Below are 17507 nucleotides of genomic sequence, written 5' to 3' on the forward strand. Positions count from 1 at the left end.
TTTGTAAGACAACCCTGAGAAAAGAAGGCTTCCTGGGAAAAAGAAGTGTTTCTTCCGTGTTCTTCTGCAGCTTGGAGTATAGAACAAAATCCAGCCAAAGTCAGGTCCCCACAATTCCTATGAGCACTTACTTCTCAGGAAACCCTCCCATTGGCCGGTTGTCCTCAGGACACCGTGAAGTGGCATTTGTGGCTCTTTTCTTTTTCTAGTGAGTCCCAAACAAGGTTTACTCAATATTTGATAATAGTTCTGCTGTCTTGCTTCTTGACTGTAGCCCTAGTCATTCTGCGTAAAATGATAAGTGGATAGGAAAAAAAAAAAAAACATAAACGTTGAGCCTCAACAGAAATATTTTTAACGTCCCAACATAGTGGCTGGATTTTCCTCAAACTGAAATAAAAGTCCAGGAAAGTTCCTTGTTTGCGTTGTGTATCCCTAGGAAGCCATTTGCCAAGCTCTGGCTGCCTGGCTCTCTGCCTCTAGGAATGCCAATCAGAGGACATTCTTTTTCAGGCAGCCAAGTTTGGAAGTCAGTTGGTTTCTGGTCGTGAGGAGGGCGGGGGTGATGGCAGGGGAAGCCAGCGAGTCCTCAGCTGATCTTCAGCTTGCAAAGGTTTCTGGAATAGCCTTCAATGAAAGCAGTTCCTTTTACCGGGACGACACAGGTAAAAGGACAGCTGAGTAATTCAGCTTTAGAAGAGATGGGCGGAAGCTCCCCGGGAGGGAGGGGAGGAGGGAGACCTTTGAAAGCCTGCCATTGGTGAGTTTACCAAAGGCATCTGCCAGTGGGACTTCAGTGGAATGTGAAACCAAATCGTTTTCAAGTTAAAGATAGACACAGTGGATGCCAGAATCTGGAAGCCGGGTTTTTAAACTCCTGTCTCTCCCTAGAATTTCAGAGTTGGTTATGGTCTCGGGAGTAATTAGCAATTTGGCTAAAATCTGCTCTTCCCAGGAGCGTGCTAGCAATCACGGTGCGCACTAGGTGACCGGGCTCTGAGAGGGTTGAAAAGCAGATGCTGTGCCGGATCCGGTAAGTGAGAACGCCGGGACTTGGCGGTGCATCTCTGGGAAGGTGGATATTGACTTTTGCTTTGTGGCTGGTATGAATGAAAAATCGTGGAGATTTCGTTGTGTCTGGATGGAGCTGTTTTCTTTTCTGGAAGAAGGTGGCCTTAAGTATTTTGAGTAGCAGAAGGGAAACCCAGTGCTGGTGTGCTGCTGTGTTCAAGTGTGCATTTCAGAGTTGTAAGTTCAGTGAAGCCTGTAGCCGTGCTCTTTCCCGTTAACCCTTAAGCGCCCGAGGCTTATGGAGTTAGGAGTTATGGGTGGGAAGACACTGTGAGATGGAGCGCAGCTTCCCTGCCCTGGCACTGTTTTTCAAATGTAGACATTGAATATAAAACATTTCAAAGGACAAAAAGCGCGCGGAGGGGGTGTGAAGGGTGTTCTAACTAACGATTCTTTTCATGGTGCTCTAAGACCATTAGAAAGTACCCCATCTTTAAAGATGCGGCAGAGAAAACGCAGGCAGCCTCTATCAAAGAAAACAATGTATTAATAGCAGTTGTTTGGGGCATTACTTCATTAAATCTAAGCAATTCCTCTCCAAACGAGCTGGTATCTGCTAAATGAATGAAGGGGTTCTGATTATAAAGAACTCAAGAGGAAAAGAAAGGAGGGAGGGAGGGAGGGAGGGAGGGAAACATTGTTAAATTTGCATTTGCCATGTTGTGTTTTGTCTATGCAAATGTTTCATCACAAGTGGAAGGGAAAACTTCAGTTCCTCACTCTTTGCCCATGTATAGTTTTTGTTTCTTGTTTGGACAAGTGACCTCTCCCTCTCCTCTTAGCGACAGCTTTTCCAGACTCACACAGCATTCCTTCTGAATAAATACTGTCCATAATAGTCACAGAGTACATGGTGTGAATTGGATATTCTCCTTTATATGGGGAAAATAAGCATGCTGACGCTGTCCTGACAGAATGCTGGGCTGGACAGTGATTCAGTGTAACTGGCCTGCTTTTGCTCTGCCAAATAGACTAGACTGAAATGAAGTTGATTAAGGTAGATGCAAGCCGTGAATGGTTTAATATGGCTCCTTCACACAACGTTGATAATAAGAAGTAATGTAGCATGTTGCTCTCCTAAGCCAAAAGGTAAGCATTGTAACAACAGAGTTGAACTTATGACTACTGAACACAGAGTCAAGGACAAAGAAAAATGTGAAATTAGCAGAGCCCAGGACTGGTCTGTCCAGCCTTGTGGGCCCACTCTCCCTCCCTAGCTTCCCTCTCCTTTAAAGTCCCTGTGAAATAATGAGGCTAAGTTCCCAAGACCTGTCTGCAAGGAGGAACCCGACCCAGGTGTTTTAAAGTTGTCCTCTATAGATTGGAAATGTATGCATTTTGTTAGAAATGCCTATCCTTCAAGGAGTTTAGGCAGTTTGTTAAATTGTAGCTAATGTTTAGTGATACTTAGAATTAACCACCCATTGGTCTACACAAATTGCAAAGAATTCTCCATTCCCTATGAGCAAACAGTACCTTAGTTAATTTTTCCTAGTCCCATCAGGTGACCAGTAATACTGTCTGGGTGCCTGTGTCCTGAATGGCTGGCTTTAGGAATGAAACTGGCAGAAATTTGTGACTACATGAAGCAGGACACAGGACATACACAGACACATGTGATTTGTACATCTGGTTCAGATATACAACTTTTTAATGTTTGCTATATTGAGTTTTGGCTTTTCTTATGTAAAAAAAAAAGAGAGAGAAAAATACGAAGTTCAAAATTCTAAGACGTAGGAATTTTTAGCAATGTGGCTAATCCTGACAGTACTGACAAATGCTGACAGTGTTGAAAAGTGCAAATATGTGTCTCCCACTGTTGCATCACTGGGTTTTCTTCCTTTGAACATGGTGAAGGTTGTTGTCTTTTCAGATGTGTCTGCTAATTATAGCACATGCGTTACTGGATATGTTTCTGTTATTACTGCCCATCCCATCTTCACTTGTGCCGTCTTGTCTTCTTAATACCTCGGATGGATACTTTGGCTTCAAGTTGAGAATGTATCTTGAAAACCACTCCTGGAACCTGGCATGGTGGCACCAGCCTATAATCCCTGCATTTGGTGGTCCAAGTTAGGAGGCTCACTGCAAGTTTAAGTAGCTGAGGGTACTTCTATTTCAAAATAAATAAATGAATGGTTGATTAAAAAAAACCATCACTTTTAAGGGTGTTCCAAGACCTAATTAGGATGGTGGTTTCCTGTAGAGATGGAAGCAGGTGGCAGACTGGAACTACTTATACCAAGTACCCCTGGCGCCTCGAGCTCCCTCTGTGACAGAAGCCTGCTTGCAGGCAGTTCTAGGTTCGCTCTGTCCCAGTGGAAGACGCAGTCACTCCAGATCCTAGCATTCACTTGGCCAAAGACTTTAATATCTTGAGGAAGTTTGTCAGGATGCCAGAAAGAACTGTGCTCTGCAACCCTGTTGGCCCGTGTAGTCATATGCCAAGGGGCAAAATTTCCTGCTGGAATGTTTAACTTACCTCTCCAACTTCTAATTTTTTTTTTTTATTTTTTTTTATCGTGTGTGTGTGTGTGTGTGTGTGTGTGTGTGTGTGTGTGTGTGTGGTGTGTGTGATGGGGTGGTCGTATGACACTTTTGTCCTTTCCTTCCATCTCTGTGTGGGTTCCAGGAATCAGGTTGCCAGTCTTGCATGACAAGTGATTTTATCCACTGAGCCATCTCACTGGCCCACTGATTTCTAGGTTTTCATTTCCTAAACTCTCACCTTGTGATTGACTCTACCCTGTTTTTGTATTGCTGATACTTTTACTTATTTTGACTAGCGCTCTGAGTGCAAGTATCTATGTCATGACCATCAAAAGAGATGACCATTTGCTCTACTGAGCTCATGGCCATTGTTCCTTAAAAACACATCTTCATCCTAGACAGCATGTTGCATAGGCTGCTGTTGCCATCGATAATTTCAGGAAGGTCTTCTGATTTGTCTTTTACTTATTAGTCATGTTCTTATTTGTTCAAGGCTTCTTGGAGAAAGTTACATGGGCTTATTGACTGAAGAGCTCATGTGCTCCAGCTTCATATGAGTTGTCTACATTCCTCAGCAATCCTTTTACTTGTCCCTAACCACTTTTGTAGATAATCGCTTTAATCTCTAATCCACCCACTCCAGTCACTTCAGCTGTTCACAAAATTCAACTCTTCCGGCGGTCTCTCTGCCTGGATTCAGTATCAACACATCTTTTTAGATTATTGTTCTGCGCCCCCCCCCCCCCCCCCCCCGCCCCGTTCCTCTGCAGTTGCTTTGCTTTGGGTCTTCCTCATCTTACTCGGGTACTGTTTTGTTGTTACAGTTATTCTCTAGCCCCCCCCACCACTACCCATTTTATCTCTCTCATAATGGACAAGTACATCTTGTTCTAAGAGCCACAGCTGCTAGTGACTGGAGAACTCCAGAAGCCTTCCGAATAAAAATGTTCCATCTCTAGCACATCCCGCAAGCCCTGTCACAAAGTGTCAACCCGTTCCGTTCCTGCCTCTTCACTCCTTTTCTGGCCTTCAGCAACACTTCACTCAAACATAGCTGCAGTCCTCAGGATCTACCATCTACTAAGACAGTCTGCAAGAGTCCATAGAGTCTTTTGTCTTTTCCCAGAATGCTTGTTGCCTCTCAACTTTCACCTTAGGTGTTGCTCTCGAAGTGTTTTCCTTATGTTCAGAGTTCACCTGCAGTTCCCAAAGTCCCTAATGGCATAGACTGTGCCTTACTGATTTCTGTACTATGAGTAACCAGTACACAAACACACACACACACACACACACACACACACACACACACACAAGCAAAGAAAAGAAAAAGAAAAGAAAAAGGAAAAAAACACTCATTTACAAGTTTAGGAAATGGATAATATACTGCTGTTCCTGGACCAACTCTTTTTTTCTTTCTTTATTTCAGTTACTCTTATTCATTCTGTATCTTTTAATCTCAGCAATGGTGGTCATTAATGATGCTAAATGCCAAGTAGAATCAGAAAATGTTTGCTTGTCTGGTAGGAGCCATTCTTTTGGAGGAGTGAGACTAACGTTCATTTTACTGCCAAATGAGGCCAACTGATAACAAGACTTGTTAGCAGCAAAGTGAGGTGAGTCAGCTGCACATTATTAGAGAGGTTTGTAGTCAAAGGCACAGTATGTGGAAAGCCATAGGTTCAACCACTCATGTTGAGGCTGTGGAGGTGGCTCAGTTGGTAAAATGTTTACCTTGTAAGCAGGAGGCTGACATTACTTTATCCCCACAACCCAAAGACTAAAAGCCAGGTGTGGAAGCATAAACATAGAATCCCAGTACTGGAAAGCCAGAGACAAGCAAATGCTTGGGGCTTAATGGCAAGCCAGCCTAGCCTATGTGCAAATTCCCAGGCCAGTGAGAGCCCCTGTCAATAAAGGAAGGAAGGAAGGAAGGAAGGAAGGAAGGAAGGACAGACGGAAGGGAGGGAGGAAGGGAGGAAGGAAGGGAGGGAGGAAGGGAGGGAGGGAGGAAGGGAGGAAAAGCAGATGGCACCTGTGGAATAACACCCAGGACTGGTTTCTGGCCTCGACATACACATGCACACAGATAAATACACACACACACACACACACACACACACACACACACACACACACGCACACACCTCATCAGGAACTCTCAATAGCACACCAGGAAAAACAAAAAAACAGTGAGAAACTAAATTAAAATGAATCACCTTGCATGTTGTCTGAATATCAACTCTAACAAAACACTGTATGAGAAGGAAAGTATTTGATAGTTTACATGCTGTGGGTTCACCACCCTAAATTGTAAAGTTGTTTGAATATTTTTTCTTAAAATTGAAGGCCTTGAAGTGCAGTCTTGCCATCACGTCACTATCAGCATGTGCTAAGTAGGGAAAGTCTCTTCAGTTAATGAAGAACTGAATACTATTAATGGGACCAAAGGAAGTTGAGGTTTGGTAAAGTTGTTTCATCAATTTTGACTCTTGAGACTGTTTGCAAGTTTTTCATACATTTACTCTATGCCCTTGATATGCCAAATCTTGAATTTGAGGAAACAAAGACATTTGCCTCATATTATTTCCACATAATACTCTCCTTCCTCCACAAAGAGAAGAGCTTCAATATGGATAGGAGCAAAGTTTATCTTTAAACAAACATCCGACTCTAATGAAATGCTTCAATCCAGTATTTAAAATGTGAATCCTAGAATTCCCATAAGAAAATATGAATATGTCATCATGTTCTTCCTGTTTTCATCTACAGGAGATATGAAGACTTCCTATGCAGCAGTAGTCAGACATTAGCTTCCCAGTATTGGGAATAAGAGTCAAGCTCTTGCTTCTCACTTATCTGTTCTGGGCAATGGGATTTTTTTTATTTATGTCTTCCACTGGACAGTGGCCTTAGTTATTGTGTCTCTTTAAATATTCTTTCATTGATATTCTTCACAAGAGTTGACCTCACACTGTTTAATAAAACTCATTTTTCCCTTTCTCAGCAATTAGTATTTCCCTCACAGCAAGTCAAGTCTTAGGGTAGTTTGGTATGATTTTTGACTCTGACAAACGCCCACTTCTTGACATAACAGCTCACACTTGCAATCCCAGCATCCAGGAGACTGAGGCAAGATCATAATGAGTTCAAGGCCAGTTTGGACCATCGAATGAGTCCCAAGCTATCCTGAGCTACATAATGACCATGTCTCAAAAATAAAACGAAAGACAGTTTAAGGAATGCCATGTGTAGCAGATATTTTTATTAGACATTAACATCAAGAGCCTGAAAATGCTCAATTTTCTCACATACCATTATTATTAAATAGCAGTATTTGTTTGCCTAAGTAAAGCTGGACTTTGCAGTTTTACAAAATAATATTAGGTAAAGATTACTCAGTCACCCAGAGTTATGAAAGGTTAGTGACTATCTACATGTTTTTTCAAAGAACAATAGATTTATTTTTATTAGTCCCCTTTTTAAATCCCACTAGCTTTTTTCTGTTCATTCCTATATGACTTTGCAGTTCACAAATCTGTGGACAGTGATAAAAGCAAATTCACCAAAATCATGACGATTCAAGAATATAGATGCTTCACTGGTTTTGTGAAAAGGTATAGAATAAATTTTTGAATGAACTTAATTTTATAAATGAACTTCTAAATCTCAGATTGTTCCTTGCTGCATATTTGTAAAAACATACTCAAAACTTGTCTGTGAAAACCTCAAGTAAATGCAATGATTCTTTTTTAAAACTCGGAATGGAGGGATAGATAGCTTATCTGTTAGGAACACTTACGCCTCTTGCATAGGACCTGGGTTCAAAACCCAGCACCTGTATAGCATTCCCTTTCTGACTTCTGTAGGCACTGCACACATGTGGTATACATACATACATGCAGGCAAAACAATCATATACGTAAAAAACAGATCTTTTAAAATTCTCTTCTAAAGTAAATTCAGTACTGAAAACTGTTTTGTAGTCAAGACACATATGTTGTTTTCTTACTCTACATGTTTAAATTAAGGTGTAGACAGATTACTAAGTGTGGTTTCCTGAGAAGATAAGTTCCATCCTCACTGTGGTATAGATAGCTAGGATTTCCTCTCATGGGAGCCACTTCACTTTAGTCATATGTTGACTAAAGGCTTTCTCCACAGGGCAGCCTTAATTTCTTCCTATGCTCACACTTCCTTGGTCAAGGTATGCCTTATAGCCACACCGATCTTCGGCAGGATAGGAAACACAATTCTGCCAACCTCTCTGAAAAGAGAAAGGACTGAAATGTCTATGGAGTGCTCCAGTAAATTTCCAAACTCGTAGGTGATTGGCATCCCCAGGTCTCCAGAGACTAGACATAAAGTATTATGTACATGTGAGTAGATCTATACCGGGGAATGTGCAAGCATGCCACCTGTGACGTGATGCTGACATCTTTCATCCTGGTCACATCTTCTGACTCATCTCCACTTACATGTTTTAGCTCTCTGAATCCTTGCCATTTCCTCAATGTTCTCATGCAGAGCTAGGATGTTGCCACCCTCCTGCCAATCATTGGGTACTCCTGGCCATAAAAAACTTAGGGAATTCAAAGAAACTTATATCAAGGAAATCTTAACGAATATGGAAACAACCATGAAATGTTTCCTTTCCCATTTCTACAAATGTTCATTCATATAACAAAATCAATAAAACATAATTGAATGCACATTTCATCCCCACCTTTACTGATAGGTGAGGTAAAAGGACGAGGCTTAGAGACAGAGAGACAGTAACACACGGCTCTGGAGATGCATGGTCCTGAATAGCACAAACTCTGTATGTGCTTAGCACTTACCTCTGAGTACAAGTGAGATGAAAACCGGGAAATCTAAGAGCAATGGGACTTTTAAAGGTTTAGACATTTTAAGGCAGTTTGCTGAGGTCCATGGAATTGTAATTTAAGTCAGCAAATTGAGTTTATGTCCTTGGTAGCAGTAATTCTAGGAAATGCTTCATGGGGTGTTTGAGGATTCCAAATCAAGCAAATTGCTATAGATTTTTCCTCTCACTCTCTTTCTCTTAGAGATTCTGGCCAACACTAACAATGAGGCTTCATGAATGTTCTACATGCACAGGTTCATGCTTACATCCAGTGATTGCTAACATAGCATTTGAGAGAGCAGAGAAAGAGACATACAGAAAGAACATTGCTTGGTAAATTCTACTTCAAGTACACCTGTTGTGCTGTATTAAGAATTCCTAGTGGGGATAGAGAGATGGCAGAGTCAGCACGTAAGACATTGGTTCTACTCCCAGAACCGAAATTCAGGAGTTCATAACTTCCTATAACTCCAGATCCAAAGAATCCAGTGCCTCTGGCCTCTGTGGACACTGAACTAACCTACATAGACTACACACAGACACACACATACATATACATTATATAGAAATAAAATAAATGTATTTAAAAATAATTTATAATATGATAGTATTATAGCTCATATAATACTTTTAGTTCATAAAGCGAAGGATTTTAAAGACCTTTGTAAATATCTTCACTATTGGCTGATTCCTTCTCATTCTTTGATAAAAGGAATTATTTTTAAGTTGACCACAACATCTAGTAATATTTAATGTTACTTGAGCCTAATATTTGTGATACACCACAGATAAGAAAATCACTCAGAAATCAAACATGATTTGCTTTTTTGACCCATCTTGTTTGAAATTCCAAAATTGTCATGCCTTTTACAATATGGCCATTCATTATTAATCCATTACCTTAGTTTTCATTTCTAGGTTAATAACTTACGAAGAGAAAGGCCTTCCTCAACATCAACATCTTGATTTTTCCCCTCACTTTCTTCAAAATCAGAAATATTAAATATTTAAAAGAGAAATATTAAGTTTAATAAAATTCTCTGCTAAAGTTAGCAGCTGAGTTAATTTTCCTGTGAATGGAGAAGGGTAATAAATAAACAAAACAAGAAATACTCACTTTCCTTAATAGAATGTGTACTATGTTAAAGTACAATGACGTATGTAAAATAATCATTGACTCTGTGAAGTGTATGCTTCCAGAAAGTAACCCTATCCAAAGGGTGTCCTAGATAAATGGATCATGTGTAGGTATCAAGGTAGGTGTGACAGGGCATGGACATTCTTTGTCATGGGTCCATTCTGGTAAGATTATTCTGTTTTTCATCCATTAACAATTTTAATCCCTCTTCCCATTTTAACTAAGAGATAAATAAATAGTTTAAAATAATTTGGGAGATATATTTTCATTACATTGTAGAAAGAGAAATCTTTTGGTCAGAATTATGGGGAGCGTAATTTTATGTGTATCTTTGTTCATTTGTGTACAGATAAATGTTTGTGTGCAAGTGTATACACATGGGGGTGCACATGTGTGTGTATTCATGTAGAGGGCACAAGCCAGGTGTCCTTAGCCCAGGTTCTCTCCCAACATTATTCATTTATTTATTCATTTATTTTGAGACAAGTTCTCTCACTGAACTGTAACTCAACTAGCAGGCTACACTTACTTACAGGTGAACTCCCAAGGTCCACCCATCTTCTGCCTCCACAGTGCTGTGGTAATAAGTGTGCTACCCCCTGGCTTTTATATGGGGTTTGGGGGATTTCAACTCAAGTCCTTATGTGCTTGTACAAAAGCATTTGTTCCTACTGAACTGTCTCCTCAGCCTGGTAGAATAAATTCTTATCACACATATTTTCTTGTAATGAAATTTTGTTTATATTTTACCTTGGAGTTATAGTAAAATTCAGAAAGCATAGTGATGTCAACAACACCGCTAAATGTTCATTGAAGAAGGATCTGCTGGTTTCTTTTGTGCACTATGCGTTCCTCCGTTCCTCCCAATCAGCTTTAAGAACTTCAAAGAACCACACAACTGTATTCCTCCTATTTACAAAGTTACGAAGCCAGCTATAATCCACATTTTGAAACTGCCTAGCACCTAAAACATTTAGAAGTTTAGAAAATATCCGGTATAACCATTTGCTAAACACTGTATCATAAATCAATCTCCGTTACTTAGAGTAACAGTATTACAATCTCTCCTCTAAAATGACATGGGGGAAACATTTAATATAATGAGGCAGAGGGTCCTGGTGTGCAAGTTATATTATATTTTTCACTGCATAGGAGTAAATTATCACTTCAGTTTCTACATGATACCCCAGTGGCCTCAAAGACACAATACAGCTTGCAGAAAAGCCTCCTTTTGTCTTAGGCAATAACTCATTTTCTCAGAGTGTGCTTTCTGAGAATTACCAGCAGCATTCCTCACTGTAGGCAGAATTTCATGAAGGTCATTCACATATAGTTACTGAACTTGAGTAAAAAGAAAAACTTAAGAAGGTTAACTGGAGTCTACTATATTGCTGCAACAGAAAAACTAAAGCAATTTTTATATCTATAGCATGCAGAAAACAAGAAGAAATTAAATCACAGAGTATAGACTTTTGGTTGGTATTCCTTTGTTTTTGTAAACTTTTAAAAAATATGTAAGCTGGGCCTCTGACATGGCTCAGTGAGTAAAGGCACTTGCAATTGACCTGAGGTCAATTCCTAGGACCCACATAGTAGAAGGAGAGGGCGTCTCATACAGGCTGTCCTCTGACTGCCACATGTGTACTGAGGCCTGCACACTCACACACATTCACACAAATAAGTGAATTAATGTAATAAAATGTTTTGAAGTAAACATGGGTCTTTGGGAGTGGTCCTAGGAGACTTAGTAATAATAAACAAACACAAACTTCTGTATTTGGAGTGAGTCTTCATCCTGTTTTGAACATTATATAGAGACCTAAATAGCACAGTGTATAAAATTTTTATAAATAAGTTGTATTTTCTAATGCAATGAGATAAGAATAAATTAAAATAAAACTTTTCTTCAAATGCCCTCACCAATCAATGTTGCAGCATTTGGGGAAGACAGCCTCAGGCATTCTGCCAAACCATTACTGGTAATCAGACAACAGGGATGAAGAAAATCCAGATGCTACTGCCTGCCTTGGTTAGATATGCATTTGCTAAAAGAGAAGCCAATTTACTTTCTTCATAGGCCATCAAAGCTACTCAAGTGCATGCACGCACGTTCACACACACACACACACACACACACACACACACACACACACACAAGTGCTTTTACAAGTCCAAGAATACATACATTAAATAAAACTCTGCTCCAAGCAAACAGCAGCAGCAGACACAGCTGGCCTTGACTGGATCGTTTCTCTATTTTTGAGTGGGTTCAGTATATAGCGACATTTCCTTCCAAGGCTGCAGCAAGAGAAGAATTAAATTATTCATAAATGAACAAGATTTATTGTGTGGGTAAATTCTGGTGATGACTCCGAATCATTCATTCATAAATGAGTGAGCTGGGCCACATTGTGTATGCTTTATTTAAATTATTGAAACAAAAACCTGTTTTCTCCATAAGGCTGAAAATGCATGACTATAGTGACATGAGAAAGTAAAGGAAGTATGCATTTTTATAAAAGGATCATTTTTTGAAATTGTGAAGTTCTGCTGCAGGGCAAAACATTGCAAGATTGTGAACATTTGCGACTGTAAATTTGGGCCACTGTGGGGCTCTCATCTTTTTTTAACCAATTCTTTCACTGTCTACTAGAGATAGATGCACTTTGGTATAACACCCTCATGTCTTCGTTATCAAGCTGACCCTATCTCCCAGATTGTAAGAAAGCATACATTTTCAAAATAAAATCGCATGTACTTCTCCATGTTCTTTTGTTATCTCCCAGCAACAGAAGAACAATTGGCAGCCTGCCACAATCACATGATCGATCATCCGACTGTTAGAGCAGGGCTTTACTAAATCGTGGAGTTAGATTGTGTTTCAATCTTAATCCATGGAGTGCGCCAGAGAGGACATTGTCTAGCAAAATGGCATTGACACATCAAGCTGATACAGAAAAGGGGCCAAAGAGGGCCACAGTTCCCAGAGAAGATATTATGGAAAAAATAGTGCTAGTATTGGATCACAATGCATGAAGAAGTGTTCTCTAGATAAGGGGAGATGATAAGAACGTTCAGGATGGAAATTCTCCTGTGAGCAAAGGTAGGAAACTTCATGGTGTACAGAGTCACCAACAGTCTGGGGTTCCTATCGTGTGACATGTGAGACTGAGGTGAATGGCGATGAATTTAAAGAGGTAAATATGTAGTTATCAAGGAAAATCTTCTACATTATCCCAAAGGGTACTTCTGAACTCCAGACCCTTCATTGAAAATAAGCAATGCAAGGGGAAAAATACAATGAATATTGGTCAGAGGGGACTGGAGCCAGAACTCAAAATGCCCCTGTCTGTCATCAAAGTCCTTTGACACGAAGGTGCTTTCGCTTCAGTCCTCTAAGGCATCCTTGTTTCATCTGCTTATAAAAACACTTCTCTCCAAATTTCAAAGAAGATACATATCTTCTCCAATAGCTCCTTGCTCCCAATATATTGTTGGTGTTCTTACAGTTTTCATTGATTGCAAATCCCCTTGGATTGAAAAGCAAATGGGGTTTGTAGCAAAGGTAATTTAAAATCAATGTTAAACAAAACAAAATTACATGAATTGATTGTTCTTAACAAGAGTTTGAAAGAAATCAGGAGCAGGACAAAGGGAAGCAGAATATACTACAATGGTTATCTCATAAATGTTAAAATTTGAGTCAATGCAGAAGGTCTAGGTAGATGGAATATGACATTGGCCACAAAGGAAAGAACCCATAGTTATTGGAATTTTGATTGTGTAGAAATTTATTTGATATAGCTGAGTATTCTCCAGCCTATTTTCAAGTGTACATTCTATAAAGTAGGCCCCATCCTGATTTTCTCCTAACTTAAGCCCTTTTGCAGGCTGAGAACACTGACCAGGAGAGACAGGTGAAATGTTTACTGCTGTAATCAGCTCCTGTCACAATGGGACATTGTTCTGAAGGGAACACTTTTCTCTTAGCATCTTTGCATTAGGTGGCAGTATTCCACAAAAGGTCTATGTTTTTCTAGATGTTTTTCTACTTACTTTCTCTGTATCTCATGCAGAATTAGTAATTCAGAACACCAGAAGGTAGAGATCAATCAGAAGAAAAAACAAGAAATGTAATTCTGATAATCAAGGAGAGTGCTTTCTTCAGATGGCTCTGATGGGGGTTAAATTCAAGAAAGGATACTGTAGTCATGCTGGATTCCAGATCATTCTGATTTGAATTTTAAGGTGCTGTAGCTTCAACAAATGAAATCCTAGAAGTACTACCCAATCCCTGGTGACTGTTCCCTAACATTGCACTCTTCTGATAAATCTAGTACTAATTTTAAATCTTTTTTTAAAAGGACTGTGCTGTGGCATCCATATTTTACACAGTTAAGTTTTCTGTTGTTATTTGGGTGTATTGGAGATGGGTGCATGTGCCAAGACCTACATAGCTGTCTTAGTTAGGGTTTCTATTGTTGAGTAGAGATACTGTGACCATGGCAACTCTTATAAAGGAAAACATTTATTTGGGGCTGGCTTACAGTTTCAGAGGTTTAGTCCATTATCTTCATGGTGGGGCATAGTGGTAAAGCAGGCAGACATGCATTGGAGAAGGAGCTGAAAGTTCTACATCTGGTCCGCAGGCAGCAGGAAAAAACTGACTGGACCTGGCTTGAGAATCTGAGACCTCAAAGCCCACTTTCTCCAAGGCCATATCTACTCCAACAAGGTGACACCTCCTAAAAGTGCCACTCCCTATGAACCTCTGGGGGCCATTTTCTTTCAAACCACCACATTCCACTTCCTGGCCCCCAAAGGCTTGTAGCCATAGCATAGTGCAGAAATGCATTAACTCCACTTTTAAAAGTCTCCATATTCTATAAGAGTCTCAACCCTGTAAAAGTCCAAAATCTCTTCTGAGACTCATAGCAATTTCTTAACTATAATTCCCTATAAAGTCAAAATAAAAAAAAAGGAGACCACATTCTTCCAACATACAATGGCATGGGATATATATTACCATTCCCAAGGGGATGAAAGGAAGCATAGTGAGGAAATACTAGACAAAAGCAAGACCCAAAACAAACTGGTCAAACTCCAAACTCTGCATCCCCATATCAAATGTGAAGGTGCTCTTCAGATCTTTCAGCTTTGTTGACTACAAGACACTTCTTTCTCTTGGGCTGGTTTCACTCTTTGTTAGCAGCTTTCCTGGGCAGGTATCCCACAGCTCTGGCATCTCCAACATCATGGGGTCTCCAAAACAATTCAGGCTTCATCTTCATAGCTTCACACAATGGCCTCCCTAGGCCTCCATGCAGGGACACCCCTGCCACACACAGGGCCTCAGCAGCTTACCTTAGTTGTGGAGGGAGATTCCATACCCTTTTCTTCTACCCTTGACACCAAAGCCAAAACCATGTGGCTGAACCTGCCAAGTTCTCCTGCTTGCTGGGCCTGGAACATGGCTCCCTCATTCAATTATATCTTCACCAGCTTTCTGTTTTCAGTGGTTTCCTTCTTTGCCTAAGCTTGACTGTCCTGAAACTCTATCGGTAGATCAGGCTGGCCTCAAACTTAGAGTCCTATGCTATGTAGCTAGTAGGAATTTGTGTCTGGAAGAAGCTTATTTCTCCAGATTAGCTTGTACACTTTTCCTATTGTGTGAGGAAAACCTTATAATACACCAAGTTCCACCCTCCCTTTAACCCCCTCAGTTCCAATTGCAGATGCTAAGTTGAACTAAACCAAAGACATAAACTCAATGCCAAATTGTTAATGACCAAAATATGGGTGCCCTATATAATTATTACCTTCAAACTTTGTTTCAAATAAAACCCTAGTGAAGTCCCTTTTATTTTCTGTTTCATGACACTCATTTCATGCGGTCAGAATTCCCCACTTCTCTACTTGCTTGTGATTTCTAACTCAGAGGCAACTGCTCAGTGCTCAAGTCTCCAAGCAGATAATAACTGTTTGTTTCATTAACATCACTTTATTGCTTTTTGTTCTTCTTCATTTTTTATTGTATGTATCCATTGCACACAGATATCATGGCACATCAAAACATTTTTATGTAAATACAAATTGCCCAAACTTTTCGCAAATATTACAGATCAAAACTGAAATTGAAACTTTGTATCATACAGAACAATGAAAAAATCTGCTAGAAACAATGAACAAATAAGAACAGAGACAATTGTTAAAGACAGTCCTCAAACAGCTCCTTCTAAAGAACCTGGAAAAGTCCTTTCACCCTCTTCTCCATCTGGTTTTAACCAGATAGTTTTATCAGAAGGGTTATGCTTTATTTTACTGAATTTTATTTTGAGAAGCTCCAGCTTTGTTAGTGTTTGCATCACAAGACTACACATGGAATTGCTAAGCCATGAGGTTATGCCTAACAGCCACGTGTTTATAGCATCTGTGTTTCCTGGTCTTACAACCATGGCTATTAGTCATGTATGTGCGGAGAATTCTATAAGCAAGGAAGAGTATGCCTGCAGTTTCCTCTCCATAAGAACTGGAACGAATCACATCAACTGCCACCTGAAAGCTGCTGCTTTTTCCATCAAGAATGCTTCTGATATCTAAAGAAAAGGAAAAGGAAGATACTAAATCATTTCCAGAGCAAATCTGCCTGAATGGAAGTCTAAAGACTAGGTCTCTTAAGACGGACACTCTAAAACTCTTTCTAAGATGTTTCATTGATATTTTAGTTCTCAGAAATAACATATGAAGACCAAAGGGGTAACTAGGAACATTTTCACTTTCAAGATGACCATATAGAGCATTGTTTTAAAGTGTGGCCACTTTATCTCACACCATTGCCATAAGCAGTTGGTTTTGAGATATGCTTACTAGGTCTATGGGTATGGGAAAGGTGAGACTTCATGAATAATTACAATGTGTGAGTGTAAACACACATGAACACACAAAAAATAATCATAGCCACATGAAATTTTTATAAATGAAATGGTTAAAAATATAACTAATATACTTAGTAAAATACTAGATAGCTGTGTATATGGTTAAAATGGTTGCATACTCTTTCTTAGATCAAGTATGTTTTTATAAACTATGAGGTTGGTTTAACATCCTTAACTTCTTATTCTCATCTATTGTATTAGTATACAAATACAATGAAAATCTTCAGGTGTTGAGGTAAGAGGATATGAGCTCTATTAAACAATTGATGTGGTCAGCATATTGCCCATTATGCAATGATGTCCCTAAAAAGATCTGATGATTTGGGAATAACAATAACAACAACACACACAAAATTATTCAGTTCATCACACTGTGTAGACATAGCATTAGAAATAGCTAGAAAGAAACACTCATTGCAGTGATCTTGGAATCAAGAGATGGAGATTATTTTCTTCTTTCTCCCTGCCTGAAAAATGCAAATTCTCCACAGAGAACATAGAAAATATGAACTCTCTGAGATAGATCTAAAGTTCCTTTTCTTGGACCTTAATAGTTCTTAGACTTGGCTTACAAACCATCACCTTGAAAAGGTGAACACTTCAAAAGTATAGCTTCTTATATTCTTCCAAATCCTTTCATTCACCAGTTCATTTCCCTGTGATGAAAATTGAGTGAGTAGACTGATATATTTCTGTTCTCCAAAGTCTCAAACATCTGGGCTTAAGTATTGAGCCTTGCAAATCCTGATCCATAGAAATTCATTTCTTTCTTCAGAATCTGCATCATTATTTCATGGAAGAAAATTCTCAGAATGATTGCAGACCTTTGAAGGGCACAAGGGCATACAACCCCAGAGAAGTAGAAGGAAAGACTTGAAGCATATACTCTGTAGTTCTTCAACCCTATAGAAATGAAAAGCACTAAGGAGATCCAATGTGCCTGTCCCTTGGTTACTCTTTCCTTGCTCATTCATTTTGTATCAGGATCGCTATTGTCATAATCCCACAG

General features: G+C 39.6%; 1 protein-coding gene across 18 annotated transcripts in view; it reads left to right on the plus strand.

The window, feature by feature from the left end:
- Positions 1 to 17507, plus strand: part of Dtna (dystrobrevin alpha) — a 363615-nt gene that overhangs the window by 103212 nt on the left and 242896 nt on the right. The window contains exons 1-2 of one of the 18 annotated variants that reach the window (XM_036204650.1): positions 561 to 665; positions 956 to 1033. The exons of 15 other annotated variants lie outside the window; for them this stretch is intronic. The gene's annotated coding sequence lies outside the window, so the exon portion shown is untranslated. Of the gene's footprint in view, positions 1 to 560; positions 666 to 791; positions 1034 to 17507 lie in introns of those variants that run through there. 2 more of the 18 variants (XM_036204651.1, XM_036204649.1) reach the window with 2 other exon arrangements.

This window comes from Onychomys torridus, chromosome 13, assembly GCF_903995425.1.
Source record: "Onychomys torridus chromosome 13, mOncTor1.1, whole genome shotgun sequence".
Taxonomy (NCBI): domain Eukaryota; kingdom Metazoa; phylum Chordata; class Mammalia; order Rodentia; family Cricetidae; genus Onychomys; species Onychomys torridus.